Below are 17,608 nucleotides of genomic sequence, written 5' to 3' on the forward strand. Positions count from 1 at the left end.
ATTACACCTATCTCATTCTTAAATAATCCAAAGGTCAAAAATTAAGACCTATCCAATTCTGTGCCTAATACCTATTTAGATGAAGAGGTTCTTTCCCATGATAAAAAGGTTTCCTCATTGCATAAAAATAGGTTTATTGGCCATTTATATGCCAATAAATCTAAAAGGCTAAGTGAAATACATGAACATGTTCAAAATAAAAGCTGTCCAAATTAGAGAAGAAGAAATATAATGTTTAAATAATTGTATCTTAGAAAAAATTTATTGAATAAGCCATTGATGACCTCCCTAAGAAAATAACCTCCAGACACTAATACACTGCTGGTGGAGTGTTGAATTGGTTCAACTATTCTGAAGGGCAAATTGTAACTATGCCCAAAGGGCTTTAAAAGAATGCCTGCCCTTTGACCCAACCATACCATTATTGGATTTCTGCCCCAAAGAGATAATAAGGAAAATATGTGTACAAAAATATTTATAGCCATGTTCTTTATGGTGGCAAAAAATTGGAAAATGAAGGAGTGTCCATCAATTGAGAAATGGCTAAATAAATTGTGGTATCTGATGGTGATGAAATACTATTGTGCTAAAAGGAATAATGAACTGGAGGAATCCCATGTGGACTAGAAAGACCTCCAGGAATTGATGCCGAGTGAAAGGAGCAGAACCAGAACATTGTATACAGAAACTGATACATTATGTCACAATTAAATGTAACAGACTTTTCTACTCCCAGCAATGCAATGACCCAAGCCAATCCAGAGGAACTTATGAGAAAGAATGCTATTCACATCCAGAGAAAGAAATGTGGGAACAGAAACACAGAAGAAAAACATATGATCGATTGTGTAGCTTAATATGGATATGAATAGGGTTTTGATGCTAAAAGATCACTCTAATGCAATTATGAATAACATGGAAATAGACTTTGAATAGTGAATATGTATAACCCAGTGGAACTGCTTGTCAGCTCCAGGAAGGGGGGTGAGGATTCATAAATCATGTAACCATGGAAAAATATTCTAAAGAAAAAAAAAAAGAAAAGAACCCCCAGAACTAGATGCTTTCGCAAATTAACTCTTATCAATCAGTTAAAGGACAATTAATTTTAAAATTATATTAATTATTTGAGGAAATAGATAAAGAAGTAATCCTACCAAATATCTTTCACAACACAAACGTACTAGTAATATACCTAATTCAGGAAGAACAAAAACAAGAAATAATAGACCAATTTCAATGAATATTGGAGCATAGATTTTTAAATAGAATATAAGCAATGGAATTATAACAATATGAAACAAAGATCATACATTCTAGCCAGGTAAGATTTATACCAAAAATGTAGATCTCTGGGGGGCAGCTGGGTAGCTCAGTGGATTGAGAGCCAGGCCTAGAGACGGGAGGTCCTAGGTTCAAATCTGGCCTCAGACACTTCCCAGCTGTGTGACCCTGGGCAAGTCACTTGACCCCCATTGCCTACCCTTACCACTCTTCCACCTATAAGTCAATACACAGAAGTTAAGGGTTTAAAATTTAAAAAAATGTAGATCTGGTTATATATTAGCAAAATTATCACCGTAACTGACCAGACCAAAAAAAAAAAAAACAACAAAAATTACACAATTATTTCAATAGATACTAAAAAAACTTTTGACAAAATACAATAATCATTCCTATTAAAAATACTATAAATCATAGGAAAAATGGAGCCTTTCTTAAAATGATAAGTAGAAACTATCTAAAATCATGAGCAAGCATTATCTGTAATGAGGATAAGCCTTTACAAGAAGATTAAGGGAGAATAAAGAATGTCCTATTATCAGGTCTGTATTGCAGAGATTTAAAAAAAAGAAAAAAATGACCTATTTATACAAAAATATTTAATGCAGCTCTTTCTGTGGCAGAAATGTATTGGAAATTGAGGAGTTGTCCATCAATTGGGGAATGACTGAACAAATTGCTATATATGGTTTTGATATAATATTATTTTGCTATAAGAAATAATGACCAAGGATTACAGAAAAATCTACACTTAAATAAACTAATTTAGAGTGAAGTGAGCAGAACCAGAAGAGTATTGTATATAATAACAGCAATACTGCATGATGAAAAACTCTGAATGATATAGCTATTCTCAGCAATATAATTAATTCAAGACAATCTCAAAGGATTCATGAAGGAAAAATGCTATCTACCTTCATAAAAAGTACTGATAGAGTCTGAGCAGATTGAAGCAGAGTATTCTTCACTTTATTTTCTTTATGGTTTTTAAAAATGTGTCTTCTACAATATAATGAATATGAAAACATATTTTGCATAATGGGACATGTATAATCAATACCAAATTTCTTATCATCTCAGAGAGAAGAGAGAATTGAGAGAGGGAAAGTGCAATTTGAAGAACTCTGGGTGAGGCTTGACCCTGTATCTTGCAGGAATTCCACCCTGCCATTTTCCATGTTGAAGAAAGAAAATAGAATTCAAAATACTGGGAAACGAATGCTAAATATTATTTTTACATGTAGTTGGGAGAAAAACAAAATATTGCCAGAAGTGGAAAAAAATAACATTTTTTATTATGCCTGTCCTCATTGAACTTTTACATAATCAGGGGTTATAGAGGAAGTCTAGTCAGACAGAAGACCTAGGAGTGTCCTATTTTTCTTTAATGTCTTGTTGATTTTTTAAGCCTTTACCTCCTATCTTAGAATCACTTCTATGGATTGGTTCCAAGGCAGAAGAGTGGTAAAAGCTGGGAAATGGGGTTTAAGTGACTTACCCATGATAACATAGCTAGGAAGTATATGAGACCAGATTTGAACCCAGTACCTTCCCATCTCTGAGCCTGGTTCTCAATCCACTGAGCTACGTAGGATGGTAAAAAAAAAAGAAAAGAAAAGAAAAAAACCTTTGAAGACTCATGTGTTCTGATGCAGTGTGAGGTGAAGAGAACCAGAACATTGTCTATAATAACAATAAATAACAACAATTTTGTAAAATGACAAATTGTGAGTGACTTGGCTATTCTGATCAAGATAGTGATCCAAAATGATTCTACCCACCTCCAGAGAGAACTGACGTATCTAAATGCAAATTGAAAATATTTGTTTCTCTTTATTTTTCTTGTTTTGTTTTTTTTTGCAACATGACTAATATGGAAATATGTTTTCTGTGATTTCATATGTGTGATTGATGACACATTTCTTGCCTTCTCAGTAGGTGCCACAGAGGGAAAGAACTCAAAACTCATTTTTTACCAAATGTTAAAAGTAAAGAAACAATAAATTTATTTTTAAATAAGTAGACAAAATAATGGTGATAAATTCCCATAATAAAAATACATATATTTTCTTTAATTATTTCTTTATTCCTAGATAAATTCACTTTTTGATTTTTAAATAATTAAATAACCTGACTTCTTAGCAAGATATAATAAGGGAAATGTGTAGCAATTACTTATCAACAAGAAAATATTCTTTTCACCAGCAGTTCTAGAATAGAGAGTTCAAATATAATGATAACATTATTATCAATAATAGTTGGTCATTATGAAAAGATTGGCAAATATATTTAAATTTACATCTATTCACTGACTTCTTGGTTTAATATACAATTACTTCCAAAGTATTCTGGTTTACCAAGAATTCATGCCATCTCTGCAAGCTCCAGTTCTCAATTGTTTTTCAATTGTTAATGGATGTGATGCTGACCTAAATCTTCTACCCCTTTTTTTCCATGATGCTGTGCAAATTATCCTGCTTCCTTTAGTTTCCATGTCTGTCTACTTGATAAGAAGACTAGCTTCTTTGTTTTGGTGATTATTTTGCAGTAAACACCTCAAACATTACAATAGGGGTCCTTTAGTCCTTTCCTATTTTTTTTTTGCTTGTTTGAAGATGTTGGTTTAGTGTTGCTATAAACACATATTGTGTCTTCTAATTTGATATTTCTTTCTAACTTTGCTTTAACCAGTAAATCTGGTTACATGAAGACAACCGATACTGTTCCATCTATAACCTGTCATTTTCTGTCTATTAAAGCACAGCCAGTTTTGTGGTGTGTGATACAATTTAGTATTTGCTATACAAATGCTTTATGACTCTTTTTGGAAACAAAAAAGCCCATGATGGATAGACATGATACTTTAAAATAATCTAAAAGTTTTTGATACATCATTTATTGATTCTATATATTTCACATTTAGTTTTCACTCTTTCCCCACTGCAAACCTTAACCTTGTCATTGAAGGCATAGTATTATATTCTAAGACAGGAAGTAAAGGCTTAAAAAAATCAACAAGCCATTAAAGAAAAATGAGACACTCTTAGGTCTTCTGTCTGATTATACTCCCTCTATAAACCCTGATTATGCAAAAATTCAATGAGGACAGACATTATTTATTATGTATAACATGTGCAGAAGTACAACTTCTTTGTCTTCTACTTTTACTAAATGAGAGAAAGTTAATGTGGATTATTATTATTTTTTAATTTCCTCAGGTCATGGGTTAATTTGTACATGAATGAATAAAGCTTTTATACATCCTCTTTCCAAGAATTGTTCTATCCATTGTGTATGTGTGTGTGTGTGTATAGATATAGATATAGATATAGATTTAGATATAGATATATAGATATTTACCCATGTCTAGCACAGTGCCTGGCACATAGTTAGAACTTAATAAATATTTACTGATGGTTAATTAGGCAATAGTAATTCATGCTTGCAAATAGTTTATGTAATTATTATTTTACTCTATATCTTTTTTCCAGTTTCATTGGAGATGCCAAGAGGGATAATATGTGGTACTCTGCTAATTGAAGTATTAATAAACAAGGAAACAAGAGTCCTTAATCCCAAAGACCTTTCATTTTAATAGAAGACAAAAAATTAAAGGGAGGGCCAAGATAACTGGTATGAATGAACCATTGGAAATAATATAAAAAGGGTAACTAGGGCTCCTCAAATTTATTTTCCTTAAAACTCCAGGGTTAATAGTATATGAAAGAAAAATACTATTTTATTCCTCTAGTGACTGGAGTAGACTTTTAAAAAAGTGCCCTGAATGGAGAAACTACATAATTCAGTGGATAGAGAACCAGGCCCTGAGATGAAAGTTCTTGGGGTTCAGATCTGGCCAGAGACGCTTCCTAGCATTGTGTCTCTGGTCAAATCAATTAACCCCAATTGCAGAATCCTTACCATTCTTGTGCCTTTGAATAGACTTTTAGTATCTATATTCTACTATAAAAGGTAATGGTTTAAAAAAGAAAAAGTGTCTTAAAACATCATGACCAAAGCAGTCTCAGTCAGTACAGATCACATAGGGAATAAATTGAAATAGAACAGACAATCTGTTGTCTACTGTCTAGATGAGGGTTTCTTAAAGTTTCTGTTACATTTTCCCTTTTGCTTATGGCATTGGGTTCTTAGTTGTAGGGAATTATATAGCACATTGAACAATTAATTTAACAGGGAAAAGTTTCTGAGTAGTTGGACCTTCGAATCCAGTAACCAAGCCTTGGGATTCTTCTGCCTCTCCTTTTCTTCACTCACCCCTTCACTCTTTTCCTATCCTGGCCCTCCTCCAGATTTTTTGTATTTCAGCATTATACCTCTGCAAATGTCTCATTCTGGAACTTCCCTCAGTACCTGGGATCTTCTCACCCAGAACATCCCAATACCGATTTCCCCTGATTACCCTGACAAAACCTCTTCTCCCATTGCTGAATTCCTCCTGGAATTCCATTTTGTGAGTGGGATCCAATATGGACTATTTTTATTTCACTTCTGATTCTATTCTTGACCTTTTGGACTTCAAAATCCTGGTGGGGTAACTTTACCCCCAAATCCTGCTTTTTAGGTCCCTCCTTCCTGTATGTTGTCTTTGTCTATTCAAATCTTTCTTTTGCATATTTTTCCCCCAGTACTTAGTACAGTGTCTGGTGCATAATAAATGTTTTCTTCCTTATTTCCTTTACTTCCTTCTTTCTTTACTTGCCCCAAACTCTAAAGGGAAGACATGTCTTTGCACTTCTGTGAATAAAACTGCTATAGAGCTCCTCTTTGTGAAACTGGAAAAATAGCAACCCATAGCTGGGGTCAGGAACTGGAGAATGTGGAAATCTTGGGGTGTGGTGAGGAGTTTCATGGCACACCTATGTGAAATTTATGGCACCTTAGTGTAAACAGCATATCTTTTGAGAATCTCTACTCAAGTTGTCAAAATCACATGCTGCTCTTGTTGCTGGTATTTCTGACCATAATGCCATAGATACTTGCTAGAGCAAACCAGACAGACTAAAATAGCTCACTCCCATTTTTTGACTCTTCTCTGAAATTGTGGGGCCTAACAGAAGCATCTATGACTGCTAGATATTTTTGTCTGCAATATGCTAACTATTTGAACTACTTTTTTCTTTTGTTGCACATATTTTGGATTCTTGCCCAAGAAAAATACAGCCAAAATGCAAATGAATCGGAATATTTTTACATGCTACATGTTGTGTAATTGTACATGGCCTAATTGCATGTCACCAAAAAGAAGACTGATTGAAAGGTACTATAATGCATTCTTGCATTTTTTTTCATGAAGCAAGGGAAGAGAAGCACAGCTTTCTTGGGCATTAATGAAGTAAACATAAATTACTGGTAGAATAGTGATATGAAATGAGTAAAAGAATGGCATTCTCAGTCAGGATCCTGAAGGTTTCAAAGGCACTTGTATCTTGTACTAATCTTTAATGTTAGCACGTTCCCTACCCATTACCAAGCCAGAGAAAGCTAGGCTTTTCCTTCTATAAACCATATTTCTTTCCGTTGGAATGTTCTTTGGTGTTTTCAGAATTTATGTAGTATTGCACAAATAAAACTGTAATTGGCCCCCGTCACCAAATTGAGCCCTGAAATCATGACTTTAGTTCAGTTGAAATTTGTTTTAATACCCAAAGCGTTTATTGGAATAGATTCATTCCGACAGAGTGGTTCTAGTATTATGAGTTAACTTTTAATAAAAATAGTAATACATTTGAGAGTAATATTCTTGCCTCTGCTACCCTTCCCTTTTAGAGAGTGAGTTATTCCTATACCTCAAGGATTCTGACACTGTTAACAGTGATTGGAAATATATAAGCACAAAATTATTAACGATATCTAAGCTAGAGAGATTTTTGTCTCAGTTTTTCAATTTCAAATCCAAATAATGAAGTTAATTCTCCCATTTTAACTCTACGAGATCTAACCATACACCCTGCAACATCTTTTGACAGCTTCCTTTTTGTGAAAGGAGAACCAAATTCTCTTACCTCTCCAGGGGTTCCCTCTGACATTTACAATACCCTGGGAGCCAATCTGTGCATTAAAGAACCCACATCAGAGCTCTCATCTTTCAAACATACTGGTTTTCATAATGGTAGGAGAGAAGCGAACTTTGATTTTCCTTGTTGAACAAATGTAATAATAGCTATTACCTGGCCTAACTCACAAAAAGCAATTAGGCTAATTTAACTGCTGAAATTAATAGTAATATCTTATAACAATTTCCTTTCAAAAATAAGCAAAAAGAGATGAACTTGTGTGGATTGTAATTCAATGTGTCTTAATTTACATAAATTTCTTGAATATGAATTTCCTTCATTGCTTTCTGATGACTTTTAAAGTATTTCAATACTTTATCTCCAGCCTTTGAAGTCCTCCACATATACACCCCTACTACCTTCCATTATTTTCAAATTTGAACCTTTTATCAAACAGCTTTTTAATTCAGAAATACCTTTGCCAAACAACTAGTAATCATCCATGGATATTCTACATGACTAAAGAGTTGTGTGTCTCTCTTCCCCAGGATTTTATTGAGTTTTCCTCAGTCTTTCTTTGTATCTTTAGCACTTAGCACAGTATCTGGCATATAATACGTCCTTACTGAATGTTTAATAATGCTGGAGTTTGGGTAGGAGCCAGAGTAAGGAAGTGGAATCAACAATTCCTACTTTTAATGAGATTTTAGAGAAATGTTTGTACAACTTAAATTGTTAAGCTGCCCAGTAAGTATATCATCGCCTTGATAGAATTCCATGAAGTCCAATAAATGTGTGCCCACTAATGTATAAGGTGCAAGGGAAACAAAGACAAAATAGTCCCTTCCCATAAAAAGGTAATATTCTACTCATATAACAGAACATATAAATAAAGCAACAAGTATATAAAGAAAATGAGGTAGAAAAAACACAAATAACATGAGATTACAAAAGCTTCAAGAGTAGGGAGGATCCAGAACAGTGCAAAGAGAACCAAATTTGCTGTGGGAGGAGCTGGGTTCAAATCCTACCTCCAATACTCACTACAAAAGAGACATTGAGCCTCCGTTTCCTCATCTGTAGAATGAGGGTGAGAGATTTTATACTAAAGATCTAAAGATGGAATACAAACAAGGTGAATGGACACCAATCAATCTACAAGGAATAGTTTAGCACTTAGTGCCTACCAGGCTCTGCAGGTACAAAGCATTGAGGTTTAAAAGAGTTAACAGTCCAATTTGACTGGAATGTAGAGATAATGAAGGGGGAAAGCATGAAATAAAACAGGTTGTGGGGACCTTTAAACAGTTGATTGATCCATTTATTCAACATGATTCATTAATTTTGTTTTCTCTCCCCAAGATACTGGGGATCTCATGTATTTGTGTGTGGGTCTACTTACTATATCAAGGATTTGTGCTTTCACTCATGGAATTTGCCCCTTACATATGCTCATAATTCAAAGTAGACTTTTCACTTTTTAGGGAAAGGCTTGGGGTGCAATACTAACACTGCTGTCTGTGCCTCTTCTGCCTTTCTAATGTATTTTGTCAGGCAGAGATTTTTTTTTATCTTTGCCTCAGTAACCTCAGCCTTATCATTCCCTGATAGCCAGCTGCCTTCCTTCAGGTGCCATGCTGACAGACACAACAGACAGCCCTCTCCCTCTTTATCACACCCTTATCTAGACTTCCTCAGAGCAAGGAAACTTTTTTTAGGCTATTTGCTTCCAAGGACAGAGGAAAAGCTGGTGCTTTCAAGATCGAACTGCAGCTTCCTGCCCACACAGACAAGACAGGCTGGTGAAAATCATCAAGGCATTGCCATCAGATTCCCTCACTCTCCAGTATGAGTTGGGAGACGTACATGGTCTTTCATAATTTGTGCGTGCCTGTCTATTTTCCTGCAATAGCTACATGTGAATTGTTGATCCAAGTGGCCTTGGTTTTGATTGACAGGTCTAATGCAAGATTCTGTGACTGTATGAAGGAAACTGGTTTCAACCAGTTTGTTCCAATTATAAGGAGTGATAGCTGTAAACATCCCATTCTTAAGAGTGTCAAGGTGAGTTTCTCAGGAGTAACACATATTGTCCTTCAAAATCATGCCACGAAGACTACAGATTGCAAATCCATTTCAGAGGGCAGGTAGTGTCTCTGAGGATAGAGAACCAGGCCTAGAGATGGGAGGTCCTGGGTTCAAATATGGCCTCAGAAACTTCCTAGATGTGTGACCCTGGGCAAGTCATTTAACCCCCAATACCTAAACCTTACCACTCTTTTGCCTTGGAACCAATACACAGTACTGATTCTATGACCAAAGGTAAGGGTTTAAGAACATAATTAATATAAATGGGCAAGGGATATGAATAGACAATTTTCAGATAAAGAAATCAAAACTATCAAAAAGCACATGAGAAAGTGTTCTAAATCTCTAATAATTAGAGAAATGCAAATCAAAACAACTCTGAGGTATCACCTCACACTTAGCAGATTGGCTAAAATGATAGCAGGGGAGAGTAATGAGTGTTGGAGGGGATGTGGCAAAATTGGGACATTAATGCATTGCTGGTGGAGTTGTGAACTGATCCAACCATTCTGGATGGCAATTTGAAACTATGTCCAAAAAGCTCTAAAAGACTACCTGCCCTTCGAGCCAGCCATAGCATTGCTGGGTTTGTACCCCAAAGAGACCATAGATAAAAAGACTTGTACAAAAATATTTATAGCCATGCTTTCTGTGGTGGCAAAAAACTGGAAAATGAGGGTATGCCCTTCAATTGGGGAATGGCTGAACAAATTGTGGTATATGCTAGTGATGAAATACTATTATGCTCAAAGGAATAACAAACTGGAGGAATTCCATGGGAACTGGAAAGACTCCCAGGAACTGATGCAGAGTGAAAGGAGCAGAGCCAGAAGAACATTGTACACCAAGACTGATACACTGTTGTAAAATTGAATGTAATGGATTTCTATACTAGCAGTAATACAATGACCCAGTTCCATCTGGAGGGATTTATGGAAAAGAACTCTACCCACATTTAGAAGAAGAACTACAGGAGTGGAAACACAGAAGAAAAACAATCGCTTGAACACATGGGTTGATGCAGACATGATTGGGATGTTGACTCGAAAAAACTACAGCAATGTAACTATCAATAATATGGAAATAAGTCTTGTTTGATGACACATGTTAAAAACAGTGGAAATGTATGTTGGATATGGGGGGATTAAGGAGGGTGAAGGGGAAAGTAAAAACATGAATCATGTAACAATGGAAAATTTTTCTAAATTTTTCTAAAAGAATATTTAAATTAAGACATTTGATAAGATGAACTTTATAATCTTTTCGAGGTAGGAACCTAGTCCTGAATTCAGATCCTAGTTCCCCCACCAAAAACCTGTGTTACTTGGAGTAAACTATTATCTTCTCTAAATCTTAGTTTCTCCATCTGGAAAATAAGGGAGTTGATCTGGATACCCACTATCAAATAAAACAGTATTTCTAAAGTGATCAAGAATTCTATCTTACCCCACAGAGAAGTAGAAGGGGAATGAGACAAGGGAAGAAGGAAGTAATTGGAAGAAGGAGGAAGTGGGGAGAGTGCACAAAAAACAAAATACTGATGAGAAGGAACAGAGTGAAAGGGAACAGAGTAGGATCAAAGGGGGAAAATTCTATGGAGGATAATATAATGTAATGATAATGGTAAATGTGAATGGGATGAACTCACCCATTAAATGGAAATGGATAGCAGAGTGGATTAGAAAAGAGAATCCAACTATATATTGTTTACAAGAAACACAGTTGAGGCAGAGTGACGCACACAGATTCAAGGTAAAAGACTGGAGCAGAATTCATTATGCACATCTAAAGTAAAAAAAGCAGGAATGGCAATTATGATATCAGAAAAAAGTTAAGTAGAAATTGATCTGACTAAATGAGATAAGAATAGAAATTGCATTCTGTTAAAGGGCACTATAAACAATGAAGTAATATCATCACTAAACATTTATGCACCAAATGGTATAGCATCTAGATTTCTAAAGGGAAAATTAAAGAATCCCAAGGAGGAAATAGATAGTGGGGGATCTTAATCTTCTCCTTTCAGAACTAGATAGATCAAACCAAAAAACTAATTATAAATAAATAAAGCAAATGAATGAAATGTTAGAAAAATTAGAGTTAATAGATATCTGGTGTGAAGATAGGATTAACTCTCCCCCTGTAGATTTTTAAGTTAATCAATCAGAACTTAAAGTACCTCTACTTGACACTAAGTAAAAGAGTTCACAAGTCACTTACTAAAGTAAGCTCACACCTCCAAAGGCTATTGCCACCCCCCTTGGGCAGTGCAAGGCAAATTGAAAGACTGCTCAGGACAGGAAATGATGTGGAAACGGGACTATAAAAAGTTCTGAATTTCCTGTCCAAGGGACTTTGCCTTTAAACTTATCCTTCAATCTTCTCCTTTGGATTTCCTTGGAGGACTGCTTCTGATACTTCTCCTTTGAATTTCTTCTCCTTTGGAGTTCATCTTTGGAGACTCTACTTCAGTGAGCTGGACTAAAGGAACAGACTCTTTCCCTGGATCCCTCATCTGTAGAACCAGGAGAACATTGTACACAGAAACTGATACAAAAATTATGGCACAATTGAATGTACTTTCTACTAGTAGCAATGCAATGATCCAGGACAACACCAAGGAACTTACAAGAAAGAATGCTATCAACACCCAGAGAAAGAATTGTGGGAGTAGAAACACAGAAGAAAAACATATGATTGATCACATGGTTTGATGAGGATATGACTTGGGATTTTGGCATTAAAAGATCATTCTATTGTAAATATTAATAATAAGGAATTAGGTTTTGAACAATGATACATGTATAACCCCATGGAATTGCTTGTTGGCTCTGGGAGAGGAGACGAAAGAGGAGTAGGAATAATCATGAATTATGTAACCATGGGAAAATATTCTAAGTAAATAAATTAATTAAAGAATAAAATAAATTGATATGTACAATGCCTATGACATAGAACACTCTAAATTAACATTCTCTTCTCCCTTCTCTTTCTCTCTAAGTTTAAGTGCCTAATTTGCACAAATAAACTGGGAAGTTCTAGATCTATGATCCTATGATCTATAAAATGAGAGCATTAGACTATATGACTTTGAAGGTCCTTTTCAGACAGAAATCTATGCTACTATCATATTCTTCTATGTATTATACTGCACAGTATTCAAGAAAAGGGATATGCATTTTGACAGTATTAATGGAAATAAACGTTAGTCTAGTGTCAATTCTGTGATGGACTTTTATAGATGCATCAACATCTCTAATTCCACCCAGCCTACAAAGTTGAAAAGTCAGAGGAGGAACAAAAGGATCCAGTACTTACTGCTAGTTTCAAAGGTTTTTTGGGGTTTTTTTTCAGAATCAGCCTGAAATTCCAGATACAATGTTTTTCCCTCAGATAAAGTCCAGTTTCATTTGATGAGTGGTTGTGTCAAGAACCAGACCTCACAGATCTAAGCTACAGAAAACCCTCATCTTTGGCAAGAATAAACATTCTATTCACTGATTATGATTTAGGGCATGAGCTCATGAAAAAGGATTATTATTCCTTTGTTTTGGGGGGGCTTTTCTGCTTTGTTAATATTGGAGTTGGAAAATCTTATTGATGCTCCATCCAGAGGATATTTCCATTTGATAGAATAATGAGTGAGGTCTGAGATAGCAGCTTAGCACAAAGACCATGACCTGGGGCATATCACGGTGGCAGAAAACCTGAAAAAAAGTTCCATGCAGAATCTTTCAGGAAAAGATGACTTTGCACTAGACAGTAGCAAGATTTTTCTAGTAAACCTTTTGAAGAGTGAAACTAAACCTTTTTTTCCCTGTCAAACCAAGTTTTCTGTCTGTTAGAGAATTATTCTCTACCTTGACCAGAGACTGAAGGAGCTTGCCCGATTTCCCCACATCATAGACATCAGATTAAATTGTTGCAAAAGGATAAGACAGAAGCCATTTTTCAAGTTTTCAAAAACAAATCCCATAGCTTTATTCAGTCATCCATTACTAGTGATCATATTTTTATTCGCTTTGACCATGAAATCTTTTTCAACCAGACATCTACATACTCATTAATTTCATATCTTTTCCTGACTAACTTATCAAAAATGATCAAATTATGAAGACATTTAAGAATGAGTGTAGTTTCCAAATAGTTCTTGTCATTAAAGGGAACAGTTTTGGCAGACAGGTTACTAATGTTTAAAGCAACTTTGAATTGAAGTAGTTGATTTCCTTATGCATTCTGGCTATTAAATGTTGCATCTCTAGAGGATTAAGAGGAGTCACACATTAAGAGGGGAAAGAAGTGTTCAGACTCGGTCATAATAAAGTTCCAGGACTAATGTGACTGGATTTGAGAAGCAACCTAAGGAAAGAAAACCAATCCCTTTCTGAGACTACTATAATTAATTCAATTAAAGTAGACAGAATGATAACTGACTGACCACAAGTTAAGTCTACTGGAGATGAGAAAGAAATTTAGAATATGAAGGAAATGCAAGCCAAGTGCAGTCAATTTATGTTAAATCTCTCAAGAAATGGTAAAGTGTATTTTGGCCATCCATTTGCAAAGAAAGAGAAAAATAATTAACCTCTAGAGAAATAAGTTTATACAACTCTCATTTTCTGAGTATTGAATAGAAAAACTCCAAGATCAAAGGATCCAGGTTCTAATCCTAGTTTTGACTGTTACTGACTATTTGATCAAGGAAAAGTCATTTCATCTCTCTAAGACTGTTTCCTCTATGTAAAATAAGATTGTTGGCCTCAATGAACTCCAATAGTCCTTCTAGCCCTAAGTCAAGATCTTAACAAGAAAAGATAAGAAGAGTTTGGAATACTATAGATAATTCCTCTTTTCTGCACAAACTTTCTCTATGGAGACATTTTAAAACTCACATGTGCATAGAAGCATATATGTAGTATATAGTTTAAAGAGTGCTGGATACAACAGTCATTATAGCATCTCTTTTTGTGTTGACAAAAAACTGGAAACTATAGGGTTGTCCATCAATTGAGGAATGACTGAACAAGTTGTGGCATATCATGGTAATGGAATACTGTTGAGCTATAAGATATGACAAACAAGATGATCATAAAAAAAAAATCTGGAAAGACTTATATGAAGTGACACAAAGTGAAATGAGCAGAACCAGGAGAATACTGCACACAGTAACAGCAATAAAATATGATGATCAGTTGTGAATGACAGTTACAATTAGCAATGCATGGATCCAGGGAATTGTGATGAAAAAGGCTATCCCCTACCATAAAAAGAACTGGTAGAAACTGAATGCAGATTAAAGCATAGCATTTAAAACTTTGTTTTCATTTTTTCCCTCTAGTTTAAGCAATTTGTGTCTTCTTTCACAATATGACAAACATGGAAATATGCATTGTGTGATAACACATGTACACCCTACAAATATTACCTGTCCTCTTGGGAAGTGTGAATAGGTGGGAGGGAGGGAATGAACATGAATCACAAAATGTCAATAAAAGATTATTGAGGGGGCAGCTGGGTAACTCAGTGGAGTGAGAGTCAGGCCTAGAGACAGGAGGTCCTAGGTTCAAACCAGGCCTCAGCCACTTCCCAGCTGTGTGACCCTGGGCAAGTCACTTGACCCCCATTGCCCACCCTTACCAATCTTCTACCTATGAAACAATACACAGAAGTACAAGGGTTTAAAATAAAAGATTATTGAAAATTATATAAACAACAACAAAAAAAGTACTGGCACTCAGCAGTTAGAAGCAAAAATCTAATCCTCTCTAAAAACCTTCCCACATCAATCAAAAAACAAAGTGCTTCAAAGGGGACACAAAACCAAATCCAACAACAGAACAGAGCCTGGGGGACCATCCTGCTCCATTCAATTTAAAAGGTAAACAGAGAAGGCTGAATTCTCCGGTTTAGGGAAAAGAAAGAAGGAAGGTCCCAGGACTCTTCCCCACACCTACTGTGCTGAGACTCTGGCAGTTGCTGAGATCTCAACGCAAGGGCTCCAGCTGAGAGGGAGTGCTGTGCCATGATAGCATCTTGAGACTCAGGGCTCTGACAACAGCTGGCAGGGAGACAGCTGAAGGAGAGGGGCATGGAGAAGGCAGCCTGGTCATAGCCTGCAGTCACCACTCTCCATCTTGGTACCACCACAGGAAACCCAGGGCTCTGACCAGGCAGCTGGCAGGGAGGCAGGTAGCAAAAAAGAAGAAAGGAGGATGAAGGTAACTACCTTTAGCATCCATACCTTCACCTTCACCTTCAGCTTCTACTGGCAGCTAGGGAAGATATGGCCTCAGGGCTCATTAATACAATAGGTGTGTTCCATCAGCCTAAGCCACTTAATCAGCAGAGCAGAGAAGCAGCCCCTTCAGGACAGAATAGCCGAAACCCACAGATCCAGCAATTAAACAGAGGAGCAAGAAAACAGTCAATGATGGGGGAAAGAAGGGAAAAATTTGGAGTAAACAACAGAAAAATATTTAAAAAATTACAACTGATAGCTTCTATCCAGATAATGAACAAAGAACAAATGGAACAGAGGAGGACCAAGAAATACCAAGCAAAAATTCAGGAACTCCAGAGAATTGGACATAGGCTTTGGAAGAACTCAAAACACAACTCAAAAAACAGTTAAGACAGGTTGAAGACAATTGGGAAAAGAATTTAAAAAGCAAAATAGGTCATCTGGAAACAGAAGCACATGAACTAAAACAAAAAAATAGTTTTTTTAAAAGGCAAAGAAAATGAAAGATGACCTAAAAGAAAAACAGAACAAAAGGAAAAGGATGACCAAAAATCTAGGGATGAAATTCAGTCTTTAAAAATTATAATCCAACAACTAGAAGCAAATGACTTCACAAGGCAGCAAGATTCTATATAACAAAATCAAAAGAATGAAAAATTTGAGGAAAATATGAAACATCTCATTGATATAACAACAGACTTAGAAAATAAATCCCAGAGTGACAATTTAAGGATTATTTGACTAGCAGAAAATCATGACAAAAGAAAAAACCTGGACACCATTCTGCAAGAAATTAGCCTAGAAAACTGCCCTGATAGTCTTGAACCAAGAGGGTAAAGTAGAAATTGAGTAAATCCACAGATCACCTCCTGCATTACATCTCTAATTGATCATATCCAGGAATGTTATAGCCAAGTTCAAGAACTTGTAGACCAAAGAAAAGATACTACAAGCTACTAAAAAGAAACCATTCAGATATCATGGAACCATAGTTAGGATAACACAGGACCTGGCTGCATCCACAATGAAGGACCAGAAGGGCATGGAATATAATATTCTAAAAAGCAAAGAAACTGGGTCTAAAACCACAAATCAACTACCCAACCATATTGACTATATTCTTTCAAAGGAAATTATGGCCATTTAATAAAATAGAAGGCTTCCAAGCATTCCTAAAGAAAAGACCTGAATTAAACAGAAAATTTGATGCCCAAACACAAAACTCAAGAGAATAACCAAAAGGAAATTAAGAAAGGGGAAAAAATTTAAGGGACCCAACAAGTTCAAATGATTTGTCTGCCTATGAGAAAAGATGATATAAAAATTGTTATTATCATAGCTAGAAGTATACTTAGAAGGTGCAGTGACAAACTGTATAGGATGATATGTCAAAAATATAGAAAACTAAAGTAAAAAAGAGGATAATACTAAGAGAAATGGGAAAAGAGACAAAAAGGGGTAAATATATATTTCATAAATAAGTACATGAGGAGTTGGGGAGAAGATCATTACAATGGAAGGGTGGAAGAGGTTGGTGACAGGAGCTAAATCAATTGTACAAAAAATCAAGCCATTCCCTAATTGATAAAAGGGCAAGGGACATGAATAGGCAGTTTTCAGATAAAGAAATAGAAACTATCAATAACCACATGAAAAAGTGTTCTAAATCTCTTATAATTAGTGAAATGAAAATAAAAACAACTCTGGGGTATCATCTCACACCTAGCAGATTGGCTAACATGACAGCAAAGTAAAGTAATAAATGTTGGAGGCGATGTGGTAAAAGTGGGACATTAATGCATTGCTGGTGGAGTTGTGAATTGATCCAACCATTCTTGATGTCAATTTGGAACTATGCCCAAAGGGCACGAAAAGACTGCCTTCCCTTTGATCCAGCCTTACCACTGCTGGGTTTATACCCAAAGAGTTAATAAAAAAATGACTTATACAAAAATATTTATAGCTGCACTCTTTGTGGTGG

Source organism: Gracilinanus agilis, chromosome 1 (genome assembly GCF_016433145.1).
Source record: "Gracilinanus agilis isolate LMUSP501 chromosome 1, AgileGrace, whole genome shotgun sequence".
Classification (NCBI taxonomy): domain Eukaryota; kingdom Metazoa; phylum Chordata; class Mammalia; order Didelphimorphia; family Didelphidae; genus Gracilinanus; species Gracilinanus agilis.